A 19,749-nucleotide genomic window follows, 5' to 3' on the forward strand; every position below is an offset into this window, starting at 1 on the left:
CCTACAAGTGGGAAATGAAGCATGGAAATGCTACATTAGTTGTAGGGTCATCTAGTTTGTTTTAAGTCCTTTCAAGGCTGGAACTTAATGGCTATTTTGTTCCATAATCAGCATACCTAAATTTCTGTTTCAAACACAGAAAGACTCACATTCAAGAAAAACAAAAACAATGTTTGTTTGTTTATTTGGATGAAATGGTCATTTACGAGTTGAGTCAATATGCTTGATTAAAACAAACAACTCTTTAACAATAAAAACTTTACTAGGTTCAAATCAAACCCTTGATTTGAGTTCCACTAACCTTTGGCATTGTTGCTTAGACCATATCAACAAATTAACATTCATAAGCTCTATTTTGATGGACTTTTGAAAGTTGATTGATTTCTAGATCAATTCAAGACAAGCTAGTCTTACTTGTTGAAAGTAACAAAAGATATGAACTATTGTTTGAACGCCTAGACGATAGAGTTCAAAACTAAAGAAAGATTTTAAGACTTTATTATTTCACCTAAATTTGAGTGAATATAGGTTTATTTACTCAAATGTGATATAAGTTGAATCTGTTTGGCTAGTTCAAAGATTCAGAAGTATAAATCCCACTTGGCAAGAAATCATAAAGATCTAGGTTAGATCATGTTGATGATTACTTAAGTCAAGAATGATCATCAATGATTGTGTGTAGTAAAATTCACAATCTAGCTCCATAAGATATGGCATATCTAAGTTGGAATGATCGAAGTCGATTAGTACTTGATTCGATCAATGATGGATCATAAAGACTTTTCCTATAATTTCTAAAACAAAATGCTCAACTACCACCAAACTAAACCAAATTCGTCAAAGCTATTGAAAAATAATTTCAGAATATCTTTTCATAATATATCTAAAGAGTTCCTAAACTCAGTGGGAGCTTAGTGTTTGTTATTCAACAAACTAAGGGCCAAGTATAGATATATGTTTCATTGTGATTTATTCAAATGAGACACAAAGGTATTGTTTCTACCACGAATTTTTGAGAACATAATGTTTGTTTGCTCGAAATAATGTCCTTTTGGAGATTCGTTTCCAAAATGACAAGTGGGAGAAAATAGACCTCGAAGTCTTCGAGGCGAACAACAAACATAAATGGATATTCCGGAGGCTTTTCGAAGTGCTTCAGAAAATCCAAACTTATTCTTTAAGGACTTTAGAAGTGGCTTTAAAGAATAGAAATCTCTTAGAAGACTTTACAAGTGCTTCAAGGAGAACGGAATATTCAAAGGACTTTCAAGTGGCTGTTGATATTCTATTGTTTGATGTTCTATATCCAAGTAGGCATAGAGTTCAAGTCACTGAAACTATGAGATTCTTCTATTAGATAGTGAAGAAACATAAAGTTCAGGTCACTGAAACTATGCGATTCTTCTATTAGATAGCGAAGAAACCTACAACTTGCAGTCAAACTATTATCATTATCATGTAGATTAATAAGTTTATGACTTGTAAGAGAGCTATGACGAAACCCAGATTCCCTAAAAATCGTTAGAGGCCATATATAGACTCAAATGTTTTAAATGGTTAGAGGCCATAAAACATACTCAATGTTTTGATGACAAAATTGAAATTTTGTTGATTTGCAAGAATGGGTTAACACCTATTGGTTGCAAATTGGTTTTATGGATAAAAACCATCAAACATGGAATTGTGTTCACAACACAAAGCTAGATTAGTTGCTAAAGGTTACAAGCAAATTAATGACATGGATTGTGTTGAAACCTCATGCATAATCGTAATACTCAAGTCTATAATTCAAGCAATGGTTGCATATTGGTACATATGGAAATTGGATGACAAAACATCTTCCTCGGTCAAATGTTGCAAGAAACTATGTACATGACATGTCATAGGATTTGTGGATCCAAATAAATGCTTGAAAAGGAAAGCTAGCTTATGAAATCTAAGTACAGATTTAAGCAAGCAATTGGGAATTGGAACTGTATTTTAGTGAAGTTAATAAGCATTTTAGTTTCATAAAATGTACATGATTCTTATAGATGTATAAGAAGTTTAGTGGGAGTACATAAAAGCTTAATTGGTCCTATGTGTATCACACACATATCTCTCTATTGTGAAATAACATTCAAATGCTAATGACTTAGATTTGAAATTATTCATCAATGATGGACCATGGCGAAACTTAGTACATACTGGGTATTAAGATCTATTTACAAAGATCTTATAATATTGTTTTGGATTAAGTAATGGCATTTACTAAATCAAACACGAAAGACTCCTTAGGAGATATTCGACCCATGTGAATAAATCTAAGTAAAGAATGTTTGAACTATGTATAAGCATTTACTAAGTTAAACATCAAAGAGTCTAAATGAGATTCTTAAACCTATATTATATGTCAAAGAATTTAGCTGGATTCAGTATCTGCTGAAATTGAATGAGCTAAAGTTACATGAATAGAATTCAATTGAGAATAATTCTGCAAAAGAATTTATCATGTATGATATAATATGAGGATCGCCAAAAATGTATCGTATGGCTTTAGGCATGACGAACATATACCAATCTCTATTGATCTAAGTGGAGATCAACTAGATTGAGATCAAGGAAAACTTATGGTACTCGAAAAGGTACATAGGAATAGTTCTTGATTCAAGGAAATAAAGATATGCTAAATATTGATGCTACACGTATAAACACTGGCAAAGGATCAAGCAAGATCCCTTTGGAGTTAACCATTGGCAAGGACGAGCTATAGAGCATCGTGTTTTGAAATGGCAACATGGATTGGAGACCATGAGTTGTTGCGTGGGAAATTAAAATATTAATTTCTATATTCTAAGATACAGCTGGAAAGTATTCCACATATCTATGAACTTCTTGGATAAGTAATTCCAAACAAAGCATCACTAGCAACCTATAAAGTTGAAGTAAAAGTACTTATTGCCTAAGAAGCAATAAAACAGGGTTGTTTATGTTAAAGATTTCTTCACTGAACTTGGGTAGATCACATGTCTGCTGGCTTGATGGTTCTTCATTGAAAAATGCGTAGAACCACTCTTGAAGCAAGAAAAGACTAGATCACAAAATAAACATACTCAAAAGATCTTATCATCTATCTCGAAGAACATTCAATGAAAAGGATATTAAGATTGGCAAAGCATGATAACTAAACCTATGCAACAAGTGAGAAGCAACACTCACATTGTAGCACTGGAAATCAAGCATAGCTTTGAATTCCATGAACTGTTTTAGAAGATGGGTTTGAGGCCCATGGTTGTAAAACATTGGGGTTGAACATTTATCATATATGAAATGTATTTTCATATTCCATTTAATCTTGGTTTAGTATTAAATGATGAGTCCCTTCAATTTGATGATATATTCAAGATAGACTGTCAGGACCAGTCCTGTGACTAAGAAATGTCTATCAAGTGAACTTGAATGTCAAAAGTTGAAAATGGTCCCTGGTCGGAGTTTTCTATAAAGATGGACACATAGAAAACGTTAGACGACTAGAATGCAAGATGACTAGTAGTTCTGTTTCTTGAACTATGTGGACATGGCAATGTCATAATCATTTGCATAGATACTTACTTTGGGAAGACTAGTATCGGACAGACCTATGAAACTTTACTGTAAGAGATGAAAATCCGTCATAAGTAAATTTCATTATAATTATTAGACACTAATCCTCAATACCTGAGTGATTTGAGATTACTTGTTTGAGAACTGGTTACTTTGACGTTGACCAACCGTCGCACCGTAAAAGGAGGCTATAAAGGCAACGCTCAGGTAATCACCTATCAAACGAAGTCTAATCTCAAGATCGCAAGATTGGGATTGTCCTCCCATAAATCGGGATGAGATGCTAAAAGTTGTACAAGGCCACTCGGAGAGCTAGAAACTGTAAAATGCATGGCCGTGCTCGGTGTTAGGTTATGATACATATGACATTTACATAAATCATGCGGAAACAACCATTAACCCAGGAATCATATTATTTACACATAATCATACAGCATAATTAGATGCATACTCTTTGTTGCGTGCCCTCCCTAGCTGCGCCCGAACCGAACAAGAACAAGTCTTTTAGGACTCCAAATGTCGTCCCTCCGTAGATAGTCCACAGCACGTCCGGATCCGCCTTAAGATTGACCAACTAGAATCGCCCTTAAGGTTCTAGAAAATTCGGCACTTTTATGAGCAAGATGTGTTTTAATTTTCTCTCAAAAAACTCACTTTTGAATACTTTGAAACTTGTATATAAATTATGACCCCTAGGCCTTTATTTATAGAGTTATGGAAAAGGAATCGTAATCCTAGTAGGATGCGAATTAATTGGAATTAGAATTCTACATGAATTCTACTTAATCAATTTATCCAATAGGAATAGACATTTAATCATGCACTGACTCTTGCAGATTCAGGAATCTCGCATAAGCTGAAACTCACACACACACGGCAGCCACAAGGGCTGCCCATGCATGCGAGCAGCAGCCCACGCAGCGCGGCCCACGCATGCGCGGCCTTGTGCGCGCTGGGCTGTGGCGTGCGTGCTTGCTGGGCGATGGCCTGGCTTCGTGCTGGGCCTTCGTCCGGCAGGCCTCGTCCGATGCTAATTCGTACGATACGCTTCCGATTAAATTTCCATTTCCGGAATCTATTTCCGATACGAACAATATTTAATATTTCCGATTCCGGAATTAATTTCCGTTTCGAACAAATATTTAATATTTCCGTTTCCGGAATTATTTTCCGATTCCGGCAATATTTCCGATTCTGACAATATTTCCGTTTCCGGCAATATTTCCGATTCTGGTAATATTTCCATTTCCAATAATATTTTCCGATACGTACCATGTTTCCGTTTCCGGTAACATCTACGACTTGGATAATATTCATATTTCCGATACGATCCATATTTCCGTTTCCGGCAATATCATCGTTTCCGGAGTATTCATTTCTTGCCTGTGACGATCTTAGCTCCCACTGAAACCAAGATCCGTCGGTTCCGAATATTCATAGATGGAGTATTTAATGCCATTAAATACTTGATCCGTTTACGTACTATTTGTGTGACCCTACGGGTTCAGTCAAGAGTAAGCTGTGGATTAATATCATTAATTCCACTTGAACTGAAGCGGCCTCTAGCTAGGCATTCAGCTCACTTGATCTCACTGAATTATTAACTTGTTAATTAATACTGAACCGCATTTATTAGACTTAACATCGAATGCATACTTGGACCAAGGGCATTATTTCCTTCAGTCTCCCACTTGTCCTTAGGGACAAGTGTGCATTTCCTAATTCCTTTGTCGCTCGATGCTTGCTCTTGAACATAAGGTAAGAGTTGTCATCCTTATTATGTCCAGAGGTGTTCCTCGGTTTCAGAGTTCAACTGATCAAATAAACAGATAATCATAGCCTATGATTCATCCGAGCACGGCCATGCATTTCACAGTTTCTAGCTCTCCGAGTGGCCTTGTACAACTTTTAAGCATCTCATCCCGATTTATGGGAGGACAATCCCAATCTTGCGATCTTGAGATTAGACTTCGTTTGATAGGTGATTACCTGAGCGTTGCCTTTATAGCCTCCTTTTACGGTGCGACGGTTGGTCAACGTCAAAGCAACCAGTTCTCAAACAAGTAATCTCAAATCACTCAGGTATTGAGGATTTAGTGTCTAATAATTTAATGAAATTTACTTATGACAGACTTTCATCTCTTACAGTAAAGTTTCATAGGTCTTGTCCGATACTAGTCTTCCCAAAGTAAGTATCTATGCAAATGATTATGACATTGCCATGTCCACATAGTTCAAGAAACAGAACTACTAGTCATCTTGCATTCTAATCGTCTAATGTTTTCTATGCGTCCAATTTTATAGAAAACTCCGATTAGGGACCATTTTCAACCTTTGACATTCAAGTTCACTTGATAGACATTTCTTAGTCACAGGACTGGTCCTGACAGTCTATCTTGAATATATCGTCAAATTTGAAGGGACTCATCATTTAATACTAAACCAAGATTAAATGGAATATGAAAATACATTTCATATATGATAAATGTTCAACCCCAATGTTTTATAACCATGGGCCTCAAACCCATCTTCTAAAACAATTCATGGAATTCAAAGCTATGCTTGATTTCCAGTGCTACAATGTGAGTGTTGCTTCTCACTTGTTGCATAGGTTTAGTTATCATGCTTTGCCAATCTTAATATCCTTTTCATCGAATGTTCTTCGAGATATGATGATAAGATCTTTTCGAGTTTGTTTATTATGTGATCTAGTCTTTCTTACTTCGATGGTGGTTTTACTCACTTTGCAATGAAGAACCATCAAGTTAGCAGACGTTTTTCTTGCTTCAAGAGTGGTTCCACGCATTTTTCAATGAAGAACCATCAAGCCAGCAGATAGGTGATCTACCTAAGTTCAGTGAAGAACTTTAAACAACCCTGTTTTATTGCTTCTTAGGCAATAATTACTTTTACTTCAACTGTATAGGTTGCTAGTGATGCTTTGTTTGGATTTACCTATCCAAGCAGTTCATAGATATGTGGACGACTCTCCAACTATATCTTAGAACATAGAAATTAATATTTTAATTTCCCACGCAACAACTCATGGTCTCCAATCCATGTTGCCATTTCAAAACACGATGCTCTATAGCTCGTCCTTATCAATGGTTAACTCCAAAGGGTCTTGCTTGATCCTTTGCCAGTGTTTATGCGTGTAGCATCAATATTTAGCGTATCTTTATTTCCTTGAATCAAGAACTATTCCTATGTACCTTTTCAAGTACCATAAGTATTCTTGGTCTCAATCTAGTTGATCTTCACTTAGATCAATAGAGATTGGTATATGTTCGTCATGCCTTAAAGTCATACGATACGTTTTTGGCGATCCTCATATTATATCATACATGATAAATTCTTTTGCAGAATAATTCCCAATTGAATTCTATTCATGTAACTTTAGCTCATTCAATTTTAGTAGATACTGAATCCAGCTAAATTCTTTGACATATAATATAGGTTAAGAATCTCATTTAGACTCTTTGATGTTTAACTTAGTAAATGCTTATACATAGTTCAAACATTCTTTACTTAGATTTATTCACATGGGTCGAATATCTCCAATGGAGACTTTCGTGTTTGATTTAGTAAATGCCATTACTTAATCCAAAACAATATCATAAGATCTTTGTAACTAGATCTTAATACCCAGTATGTACTAAGTTTCGCCATGGTCCATCATTGATGAATAATTTCAAATCTAAGTCATTAGCATTTGAATGTTATTTCACAATAGAGAGATATGTGTGTGATACACATAGGACCAATTAAGTTTTATGTACTCCCACTAAACTTCTTATACATCTATAAGAATCATGTACATTTTATGAAACTAAAATACTTATTAGCTTCACTAAAATACAGTTCCAACTCCCAATTGCTTGCTTAAATCTGTACTTAGATTTTATAAGCTAGCTTTCTCTTTCAAGCATTTATTTGGATCCACAAATCCTATGACATACCATGTACATAGTTTATTCCAACATTTGATTGAGGAATACGTTTTGTCATCCAATTGCTATATGTACCAATATGCAATCATTGCTTGAATTATAGACTTGAGCATTACGATTATGCATGAGGTTTCAACACAATTTACACCATGAATTTGCTTGTAACCTTTAGCAACTAATCTAGCTTTGTGTGTGAACACAATTCCATGTTTGATGGTTTTTATCCTTAAAACAAACTTGCAACCAATAGGTGTGAACCCATTCTTGCAAATCAACAAAATTTCAATTTTGTCATCAAAACATTGAGTATGTTTTATGGCCTCTAACCATTTAAAACATTTGAGTCTATATATGGCCTCTAACCATTTTAGGGAATCTAGGTTTCGTCATAGCTTTCTTACAAGTCACAAACTCATTAATCTACATGATAATAGTTTGACTGCAAGTTGTAGGTTTCTTCACTATTTAATAGAAGAATCTCAAAGTTTCATTGACCTGATCTCTATGTTTCTTTACTATCTAATAGAAGAATCTCATAGTTTCAGTGACTTGAATTCTATGCCTACTTGGGTATAGAACTTCAAACATTAGAATATCAATAGCCACTTGAAAGTCCTTTGAATATTCTGTTCTCTTTGAAGCACTTGTAAAGTCTTCTAAGAGATATCTATTCTTTAAAGCCACTTCTAAAGTCCTTAAAGAATAAGTTCGGATTTTCTGAAGTACTTCGAAAAGCCTCCGGAATGTCCGTTTATGTTTGTTGTTCGCCTCGAAAACTTTCGAGGTCTATTTTCTCCCACTTGTCATTTTGGAAACGAATCTCCAAAAGGACATTATTTCGAGCAAACAAACATTATGTTCTCAAAAATTCGTGGTAGAAACAATACCCTTGTGTCTCATTTGAATAAATCACAATGAAACATATATCTAGACTTGGGCCTTAGTTTGTTGAATAACAAACACTAAGCTCCCACTGAGTTTAGCAACTCTTTAGATATATATAATTGAAAAGATATCCTGAAATTACTTTTCAATAGCTTTGACGAATTTGGTTTAGTTTGGTGGTAGTTGAGCATTTTGTTTTAGAAATTATAGGAAAAGTCTTTATGATTCATCATTGATCGAATCAAGTGCTAATTGACTTCGATTATTCCAACTACGATATGCCATATCTTATGGACCTAGATTGTGAAATTACAACACACAATCATTGATGATCATATTTGGTCTCAAGTAATCATCAACATGATCTAACCTAGATCTTTATGATTTCTTGCCAAGTGGATTTTATACTTCTGAATCTTTGAACTAGCCAAACAGATTCAACTTATATCACATTTGAGTAAATAAACCTACATTCACTCAAATCCATGCGAAATAATAAAGTCATAAAATATTTCTTTAGCTTTGAACTCTATTGTCTAGGCGTTCTAACAATAGTTCACATCTTTTGTTACTTTCAACAAGTAAGACTAGCTTGTCTTAAGTTGATCTAGAAATCAACCAACTTTCAAAAGTCCATTAAAATAGAGTTTTTGAATGTTAACTTGTTGATATGGTCTAAGCAACAATGCCAAAGATTAGTGGAACTCAAATCAAGGGGTTGATTTGAACCTTAGTAAAGTTCTTTAAAGAGTTGTTTGTTTTAATCAAGCATATTGACTCAACCTGTAATTGACCATTTCATTCAAATAAACATTGTTTTTGTTCTTCTGAATGTGAGTCTTTCTGTGTTTGAAGCAGAAATTTAGGTATGTTGATTATGGAACAAAATAGCCATTAAGTTCCATCCTTTGAAAGGACTTAAAACAAACTAGATGACCCTACAACTAATGTAGCATTGCCATGCTTCATTTCCCACTTGTAGGTCATTAGTGTATCCTAGCTTCCATTGTTTGAGTTATTACCGAAGTAAGAACCTCAAGCGGTATATGATACCAAGGAAGTTTGATTGCTAGGTCACTTCTCTTTAAACTTATAGGTAGAACCGGAATCGTAAATTCCTTTCATTTGTTCCTTTGTTTTCCTATTTCTTGTACCCTTTCTTATAGTCTTAAGAATTGAATTCTTTAGTGTTGACTTTTATACTTTGTTAGACATGTCCAATGTCACCAACAAGGTTCTTTACCATTTATGTTGAATATTTTGTTTCAACTAGATGATCTTACCAGAAGCTTCTAAAGTTCTCTAAGTATCGATCTATTCGAATGTCTAGGGACTAGACTCATTCGAGAATTAAATGGACAAAGATATTAGGTTGTTAACCATTGGTAAAGCTGAGCGTATTAGACTCAATGCTTTATGATCTCAAAACTACAGTGTATTTTGAATTCACAAGCACCAATTGGTTTGCCATTCGATTTTGATATTCGAAAACAACCATAAAAGTCGATATAAGAAACGTACATTTTAAATTGCTCACTTTCTCTCTTTTCCGTGAATCGTTCTTGGATTCACTACCAATCAAGGAAATTTACTGTTACCTTTCTAAAAGGATTTATTGCAGTGCAAGATATTTAATTATAAACAATAATTAAAACATACATTGAAGCATGCAAAGTCTAAACATTTATCATGAATAATAACTTGAAATTAAAGCAACCATGCAATTCAAACAAGTTATTAGCATTTTATTCGATTTTATTGTTCCGGCAGGTGTGAATAAAATGATTCCAAGACCCTAAAACCATTGAAGAATTAAGCACAGTTTGTCGACTCAATTCTAAAACATTTTAGGTAAGCAAAAGCCTTTTGCTAATAGTCTAGAAACTACTCTTGGTTGATAGGTACGTCTAAGAACTTATTAGGTAAACCTATCGAATTTGCCACGACATAAAAGGACTCCTTACTTATATCGTTGAGTTTCACCAAAACTAACATGTACTCACAATTATTTGTGTACCTTGCCCCTTTAGGACCAATAAGTAACACCTCGCTGAGCGAAAACTATTACTAGATTGATGTAAAGGATATCCAAGCAAGTGTATATTTTGGCATGGCACCTTTTAACTCAATTTTTAAGTTTGGAACTTAAGGCTCTTACTATGTTGGTTAGATTTTAAGTGAACTAAAATCCTTAATCATGCAACATAATCAAGCTTTTGATCTCATGCATTTTAAGACATATTTAAAGCAATAAATAACTTAAAACATGCATAAGATATTTGTGATCTAGTATGGCCCGACTTCATCTTGAAGCTTTGACTTCAAAGTCCGTCTTGAAAATCTCCGTGGGAGGCACCATTTTCTTCAAATAGGATAAGCTATAACTAATTACAACTATTTGATGGTTCGCAGACCATATTTGAATTGAAAAATAACTTTGGTACTTTAGACCAATTACATTCAAATTAATGGTACGCAGACCATATTTTCTATCCTATTTGGGCCATACTAGTCACTTCATAACCTGCAAAACAGTACATATACAATATATACCATTCACCCATTCATTATCATGAATGGCCCACATAGCTGGTTAGTTAAACACATTATGCATCACGTAAACATTTGCAGCAATTAATCAAGGGCACCAATAATCTACCAATTATTCAGTCCTTATTAATTCTAATCGAGTTGTTTTAACCTTAAGGATTTGTAGACCTAATCAAGAGTTTATGACTAAAAAGTGCTCCCACTCAAACCAATAAATTCATATGCTTTACTAATTTTAAACATAAAATTGTATTTCTAGTCTAACCGGAAACATACAAATTTAATTAAAATTTAAAGCTCATATAAATTTATAATTGAATCCAAAAATTTAATTTTAATTTCAGTCGCATTTAAATTAATTCATGATTTTAATTTTAGTAAAATAATTAGAATAAATTCCATTTATTATAATTATAATATTCAAAATTAAAATCCAAGAAATTAATTCAAATTATTAATTTTAAAATTAATTAAAATTACGTGAACTGAAATTTTCAAATTAAACATTCAAAACGATCTAATCGAAACGCAAACACCCTACGCGTTGCACGCCCATGGGCTGTACGCACACAGCCATTGCTGGCCATGTGCGCGCAGCCCATGCGCTCGTTGCATAGCTGCTGCTGTCCCATACGCAAGCCTCCGCACAGCGCCCACCGCACGCGAGCTATCGCTCGCAGCGCGCGCGCGTTACCGCGCTCGCTGGTGCGCGAGATCGCTCGCTGGTGCGCGCGAGCCATCGCTCGCTGGGGCGCTGCATCGCTCGCTGGCGCGCGAGATCGCTCGCTGGTGCGCGCGAGCCATCGCTCGCTGGTGCGCGCGAGCCATCGCTCGCTGGTGCGCGCGAGCCATCGCTCGCTGGCGCGCGAGATCGCTCGCTGGTGCGCGCGAGCCATCGCTCGCTGGCGCGCGAGATCGCTCGCTGGTGCGCGCGAGTGATGCTGTGCGCAGCGCTCGTGGCACGCGAGCTTGCGCTCGCTGCGCACGAGGCTGCGCGCTGTTGTGCGAGGCAGCGCGCGCTGTGGCGCAGCTCGCTTGCTGCCCACACGCGACTGCCTTGGCTCGCCCCTCGCCCATGCCCATCCGTTCATCGCTCGTGGCACACGTCACAAGGCAGGGCTGCTGCCTTGTGCTCGTGCACTACGCCCTTGCTCATTGCATTCGTGCCGCACGGGCGACGAGCTCCCTTGCTCGTCGTCGCATGCCCGCATTATACAACACCCCTTAAGGGTAACACGAAGCGTCCATTGCTTCGTGCGTGCAAGTTATTTGAACGAATCGCATAAAAATTTAAAATTTATATTTAAAATTAATGACAAATTAATAAATAATATTAATTTCATAATTTTAGGGCGAAAAAATCGAAAATTTATTATCCAATTGATTTCCGATTGATATGGATTCAAGTCTAGGTCATAAAAATTTAAAATTTATCGTAAATTTACAATTTTTATGGTGGTTTTTAATCATAGGTTTCTAATTAAATTACAATTAATTATGAAAATCAAATTAATTCTAAATTATTCTAATTTTCAACAAATTAATCATAATTACAAATTAGATTGCATAATTAACAAGACTAGGCATTCAAACTTGTTAAACATATGCAGTAGGTCAATCAAAAATTCAAGATTTATCAACAGGAATCGCAAATATTTAATTTAACATCTTAAATTTACGAAATTTTGCATCCGAAAAACTAAAACCTTCGAAAAGTCATAGTTAGGCTTCGAATTTGAGAATTCTGGGTTCGGCAGAAAAATACTATTTTTGTCAAAATTTTAGAATGCCTTTTACATGCGGAATTGACACAAAAATCACTCAATTCGGATGAGTAATGAAGAAACTGCCGAAAAACTGCGTACATATAATTAAATAAACGCAATTTGCAATTAATTAACAATTACGAAAATTAATCACCCCTTTTAATTCTTGCAAATTTGTAATATTTAACCATGTTCATGCAATTTAGATTATGAAAATAATAAGGGGCTCGTGATACCACTGTTAGGTTATGATACATATGACATTTACATAAATCATGCGGAAACAACCATTAACCCAGGAATCATATTATTTACACATAATCATACAGCATAATTAGATGCATACTCTTTGTTGCGTGCCCTCCCTAGCTGCGCCCGAACCGAACAAGAACAAGTCTTTTAGGACTCCAAATGTCGTCCCTCCGTAGATAGTCCACAGCACGTCCGGATCCGCCTTAAGATTGACCAACTAGAATCGCCCTTAAGGTTCTAGAAAATTCGGCACTTTTATGAGCAAGATGTGTTTTAATTTTCTCTCAAAAAACTCACTTTTGAATACTTTGAAACTTGTATATAAATTATGACCCCTAGGCCTTTATTTATAGAGTTATGGAAAAGGAATCGTAATCCTAGTAGGATGCGAATTAATTGGAATTAGAATTCTACATGAATTCTACTTAATCAATTTATCCAATAGGAATAGACATTTAATCATGCACTGACTCTTGCAGATTCAGGAATCTCGCATAAGCTGAAACTCACACACACACGGCAGCCACAAGGGCTGCCCATGCATGCGAGCAGCAGCCCACGCAGCGCGGCCCACGCATGCGCGGCCTTGTGCGCGCTGGGCTGTGGCGTGCGTGCTTGCTGGGCGATGGCCTGGCTTCGTGCTGGGCCTTCGTCCGGCAGGCCTCGTCCGATGCTAATTCGTACGATACGCTTCCGATTAAATTTCCATTTCCGGAATCTATTTCCGATACGAACAATATTTAATATTTCCGATTCCGGAATTAATTTCCGTTTCGAACAAATATTTAATATTTCCGTTTCCGGATTTATTTTCCGATTCCGGCAATATTTCCGATTCTGACAATATTTCCGTTTCCGGCAATATTTCCGATTCTGGTAATATTTCCATTTCCAATAATATTTTCCGATACGTACCATGTTTCCGTTTCCGGTAACATCTACGACTTGGATAATATTCATATTTCCGATACGATCCATATTTCCGTTTCCGGCAATATCATCGTTTCCGGAGTATTCATTTCTTGCCTGTGACGATCTTAGCTCCCACTGAAACCAAGATCCGTCGGTTCCGAATATTCATAGATGGAGTATTTAATGCCATTAAATACTTGATCCGTTTACGTACTATTTGTGTGACCCTACGGGTTCAGTCAAGAGTAAGCTGTGGATTAATATCATTAATTCCACTTGAACTGAAGCGGCCTCTAGCTAGGCATTCAGCTCACTTGATCTCACTGAATTATTAACTTGTTAATTAATACTGAACCGCATTTATTAGACTTAACATCGAATGCATACTTGGACCAAGGGCATTATTTCCTTCACTCGGATGAATCATAGGTTATGATTATCTGTTTATTTGATCAGTTGAACTCTGAAACCGAGAAACACCTCTAGACATAATAAGGATGACAACTCTTACCTTATGTTCAAGAGAAAGCATCGAGCGACAAAGGAATTAGGAAATGCACACTTGTCCCTAAGGACAAGTGGGAGACTGAAGGAAATAATGCCCTTGGTCCAAGTATGCATTTAATATTAAGTCTAATAAATGCGGTTCAGTTTTAATTAACAAGTTAATAATTCAGTGAGATCAAGTGAGCTGAATGCCTAGCTAGAGGCCGCTTCAGTTCAAGTGGAATTAATGATATTAATCCACAGCTTACTCTTGACTGAACCCGTAGGGTCACACAAATAGTACGTAAACGGATCAATTATTTAATGGAATTAAATACTCCATCTATGGATATTCGGAATCGGCGGATCTTGGTTTCAGTGGGAGCTGAGATCGTCAAAGGCAAGAAATGAATACTCCGGAAACGATGATATTGCCGGAAACGGAAATATGGATCGTATCGGAAATATAAATATTATCCAAGTCGTAGATGTTGCCAGAAACGGAAACATGGTACGTATAGGAAAATATTATTGGAAATGGAAATATTGTTGGAATCGGAAATATTGCCGGAAACGGAAATATTGTCAGAATCGGAAATATTATCGAAATCGGAAAATAATTCCGGAAACAGAAATATATTAAATATTTGTTCGAAACGGAAATTAATTCCGGAATCGGAAATATTAAATATTGTTCGTATCGAAAATGAATTCCGGAATCGGGAATTTAATCGGAAGCGCATCGTACGAATTAGCATCGGACGAGACTTGCTAGAGGAAGGCCCAGCACGAAGCCAGGCCTACGCCCAGCAAGCCGAGCACCCAAACACACGCTGCCAAGCCACGCCAGGCCCAGCGCAAGGCCAGGCCCAGCAATGGCCTTGGCGCGCGCGCGCGGGCTTATGCTCGTGGGCTGCGAGCAGCGCCAACTCGTGTGGGCCGCAAGGCCTGCGCGGGTTTGTGCGATGCTCGTGCTCGTGCAACATTTGTGTTTCAATACAAATCCTAAAGCTAATGGAATTTTTTCTATGATTAAATCCTAATCCTAGTAAAGATAGAATTTGTTTAATAGAGTTTTAATAAGATTCTAATTAAATAAATTAGTATCCTAATAGGATTCCAAGTCCTTTTCCATAACTCTATAAATAGGTGCCTAGGGTCACATATTTACATCGAGGATTGAAGTATTCAAAGGTAAGATTTTCAAGCAAAAATCAGCCACAAACACTTGCCCTATTAGCCGAAATTTATAATACCTTAAGGGCGATTCTAGTTTGTCAAGCTTAAGGCGGATCCGGACGTGCTGTGGACTATCTACGGAGGGACGACACTTGGAGTCCTAAAGACTTGTTCTTGTTCGATTCGGGCGCAGCTAGGAGGGCACGCTACAAAGTGTATGCATCTGAATTATGCTAAATGATTATGTGTAAATAATATGTTTCCTGGCATTAAGGTTTTTCCGCATGATTTATGTTTTGTCATATGTATCATAACCTAACAGTTAGTGTTCAATTTCCTGAGAACGATGTTAATGTAGTTGGGTAATGAGTGTAATGGAAATCAGTCGATGTTCATATTTTTGATGCATTAGATAATGCTTCACAGCATATTGACTTTTACATTTTTTTAATTTCTATCAAAGTCCGATTGACCTAAAAAAGGTCACCGAAACCCTTGCGTCCTAGTGTTTATCTATCGTCAAACTTCATGCAATATGGCGCCTGGAGTTTGCCTTTAGACTCTACTTAGTCATACTAGCCTTCGCGTCTTTATTGAAATTTTGTTGGCGTGCCTTGTGGAAGATATGGCTAGAGGAAGATGATTGGTCATGGACATGGGAGCAGGCCTTCCACCCCAATCGCGGTATCCCAAAAACTTTTTAGGAAGAGTTGAATAACCTTATATCTAATATGTAATATGTAACAATCAATCTACGGACAACAACCAGAGGAACGATAACAATGTAGCTTTTATGAACTGATCATCTAGCATCTCTTTTGATGTTATCCTTTTTTATCATTTTGATAGATTATGGAAAATAAAGTATCATGTTGGACTATGCTATATAGATTATGTTTCAGGTTATCTGAAGCCAACTGATTGATGCAGCCATGTCCCACATAGAGATATTAGTTGGGGTGAAAGAATGATTGTAAGGTTAAGGAATAAGTGAAGTCTGGTTTTTTGAGGATACTACTTAAACTATTAATGTTGCATATGAATGGCTCACATGTGAACAAGTTAGGGTGCCATGGGATGTTTCTTGTGTAGCTGCTCTAGGAAGGCTGAAAATTGGAGATACATTAGCTTCCATTGGGTTGTGTTATGACTACATCAGCGTATTTTGAATGAATGTTTGTGCTTAGCTTCGAATTAATGTTGGTGTAAATGAAAGATTGTTGAAGGTCTAAAGCGGTTGGTCATGTCGGATCATTACAAAGTTAGTAAAGCACATTATTGTCGGTGTTGGTGAACTTGATTTGGAGATCTATTTGAAGGATTTACAAGACAACTTCATGGGTGAGGCTAAATTTGCCAACTCCAACCCTGCAATGTCCTTCAGTGAGATTGTTCTTGAGAAGTCAATTTGTGTTGTAATTAGAAAATCCCCCTACAAGCACAAGTGTAATTACGCTGAGGCCCTTCAAATGGAAGAAGTTCTTGCTAAGGTCGTTGATGATGGAAGAATTGGCCCAAGCAAAATCCTAAGGTCCGTTCCAAGAGGAAAGCATCATCTGATGGTGCAAGTACATCCAAGGCACCAACCAAGGGGAAGAAGTCAAATCAAGCATGAGGCAGTGATGCATTAAGAGTTTTGGGGGGGTAGTATGACTTTTTGATTTTGGATTAAATAGAAAACAACAACACATATAAATGGTGCACATATTTTTTGTAAATTAAGCTAAAACAGAAATGCTTCTCAAATGTGGTTTTTGTGCATGCATATGTTGAAGGAAATAATGCCCTTGGTCCAAGTATGCATTCTATGTTAAGTCTAATAAATGCGGTTCAGTATTAATTAACAAGTTAATAATTCAGTGAGATCAAGTGAGCTGAATGCCTAGCTAGAGGCCGCTTCAGTTCAAGTGGAATTAATGATATTAATCCACAGCTTACTCTTGACTGAACCCGTAGGGTCACACAAATAGTACGTAAACGGATCAAGTATTTAATGGCATTAAATACTCCATCTATGAATATTCGGAACCGACGGATCTTGGTTTCAGTGGGAGCTAAGATCGTCACAGGCAAGAAATGAATACTCCGGAAAACGATGATATTGCCGGAAACGGAAATATGGATCGTATCGGAAATATGAATATTATCCAAGTCGTAGATGTTGCCGGAAACGGAAACATGGTACGTATCGGAAAATATTATTGGGAATGGAAATATTACCAGAATCGGAAATATTACCGGAAACGGAAATATTGTCAGAATCGGAAATATTGCCGGAATCGGAAAATAATTCCGGAAACGGAAATATTAAATATTTGTTCGAAACGGAAATTAATTCCGGAATCGGAAATGTTAAATATTGTTCGTATCGGAAATAGATTCCGGAAATGGAAATTTAATCGGAAGCGTATCGTACGAATTAGCATCGGACGAGGCTTGCCGGACGAAGGCCCAGCACGAAGCCGGGGCCATCGCCCAGCAAGCATGCGCGCCACAAGCCCAGCCAAGGCAGCGGCCAGGCCTACCGCAAGGCAGGCCCAGCGCGCGCCAAGGGCCACGGCTGCGTGGGCCGTGCTGCGCGGGCTGCTGCTCGCACGCGCATGGGCAGCCCTTGTGGCTGCCGTGTGTGTGTGAGTTTGTGCTCATGCGTGATTCCTGAATCTACAAGAGTCAGTGTATGATTAAATTTCTATTCCTAATTGGATAAATTAATTAAATAGAATTCATGTAGGATTCTAATTCCAATTAATTCGCATCCTACTAGGATTACGATTCCTTTTCCACAACTCTATAAATAAAGGCCTAGGGGTCATAATTTATACACAAGTTTCAAAGTATTCAAAAGTGAGTTTTTTGAGAGAAAATTAAAACACACATCTTGCTCAAAAGTGCCGAAATTTTCTAGTACCTTAAGGGCGATTCTAGTTGGTCAATCTTAAGGCGGATCCGGACGTGCTGTGGACTATCTACGGAGGGACGACACTTGGAGTCCTAAAAGACTTGTTCTTGTTCGGTTCGGGCGCAGCTAGGGAGGGCACGCAACAAAGAGTATGCATCTAAATTATGCTATATGATTATGTGTAAATAATATGTTGTCCTGGGTTAATGGTTGTTTCCGCATGATCTATGTAGTGTCATATGTATCATAACCTAACAGTGGTATCACGAGCCCCTTATTATTTTCATAATCTAAATTGCATGAACATGGTTAAATATTACAAATTTGCAAGAATTAAAAGGGGTGATTAATTTTCGTAATTGTTAATTAATTGCAAATTGCGTTTATTTAATTATATGTACGCAGTTTTTCGGCAGTTTCTTCATTACTCATCCGAATTGAGTGATTTTTGTGTCAATTCCGCATGTAAAAGGCATTCTAAAATTTTGACAAAAAAAGTATTTTTCTGCCGAACCCAGAATTCTCAAATTCGAAGCCTAACTATGACTTTTCGAAGGTTTTAGTTTTTCGAATGCAAAATTTCGTAAATTTAAGATGTTAAATTAAATATTTGCGATTCTTGTTGATAAATCTTGAATTTTTGATTGACCTACTGCATATGTTTAACAAGTTTGAATGCCTAGTCTTGTTAATTATGCAATCTAATTTGTAATTATGATTAATTTGTTGAAAATTAGAATAATTTAGAATTAATTTGATTTTCATAATTAATTGTAATTTAATTAGAAACCTATGATTAAAAACCACCATAAAAATTGTAAATTTACGATAAATTTTAAATTTTTATGACCTAGACTTGAATCCATATCAATCGGAAATCAATTGGATAATAAATTTTCGATTTTTTCGCCCTAAAATTATGAAATTAATAATATTTATTAATTTGTCATTAATTTTAAATATAAATTTTAAATTTTTATGCGATTCGTTCAAATAACTTGCACGCACGAAGCAATGGACGCTTCGTGTTACCCTTAAGGGGTGTTGTATAATGCGGGCATGCGACGACGAGCAAGGGAGCTCGTCGCCCGTGCGGCACGAATGCAATGAGCAAGGGCGTAGTGCACGAGCACAAGGCAGCAGCCCTGCCTTGTGTCGTGTGCCACGAGCAATGAACGAATGGGCATGGGCGAAGGGCGAGCCAGGGCAGTCGCGTGTGGGCAGCAAGCGAGCTGCGCCACAACGCGCGCTGCCTCGCACAAGTGCGCGCAGCCTCGCGCGCAGCGAG

Source organism: Spinacia oleracea, chromosome 3, assembly GCF_020520425.1.
Source record: "Spinacia oleracea cultivar Varoflay chromosome 3, BTI_SOV_V1, whole genome shotgun sequence".
NCBI classification, from domain to species: Eukaryota; Viridiplantae; Streptophyta; class Magnoliopsida; order Caryophyllales; family Amaranthaceae; genus Spinacia; species Spinacia oleracea.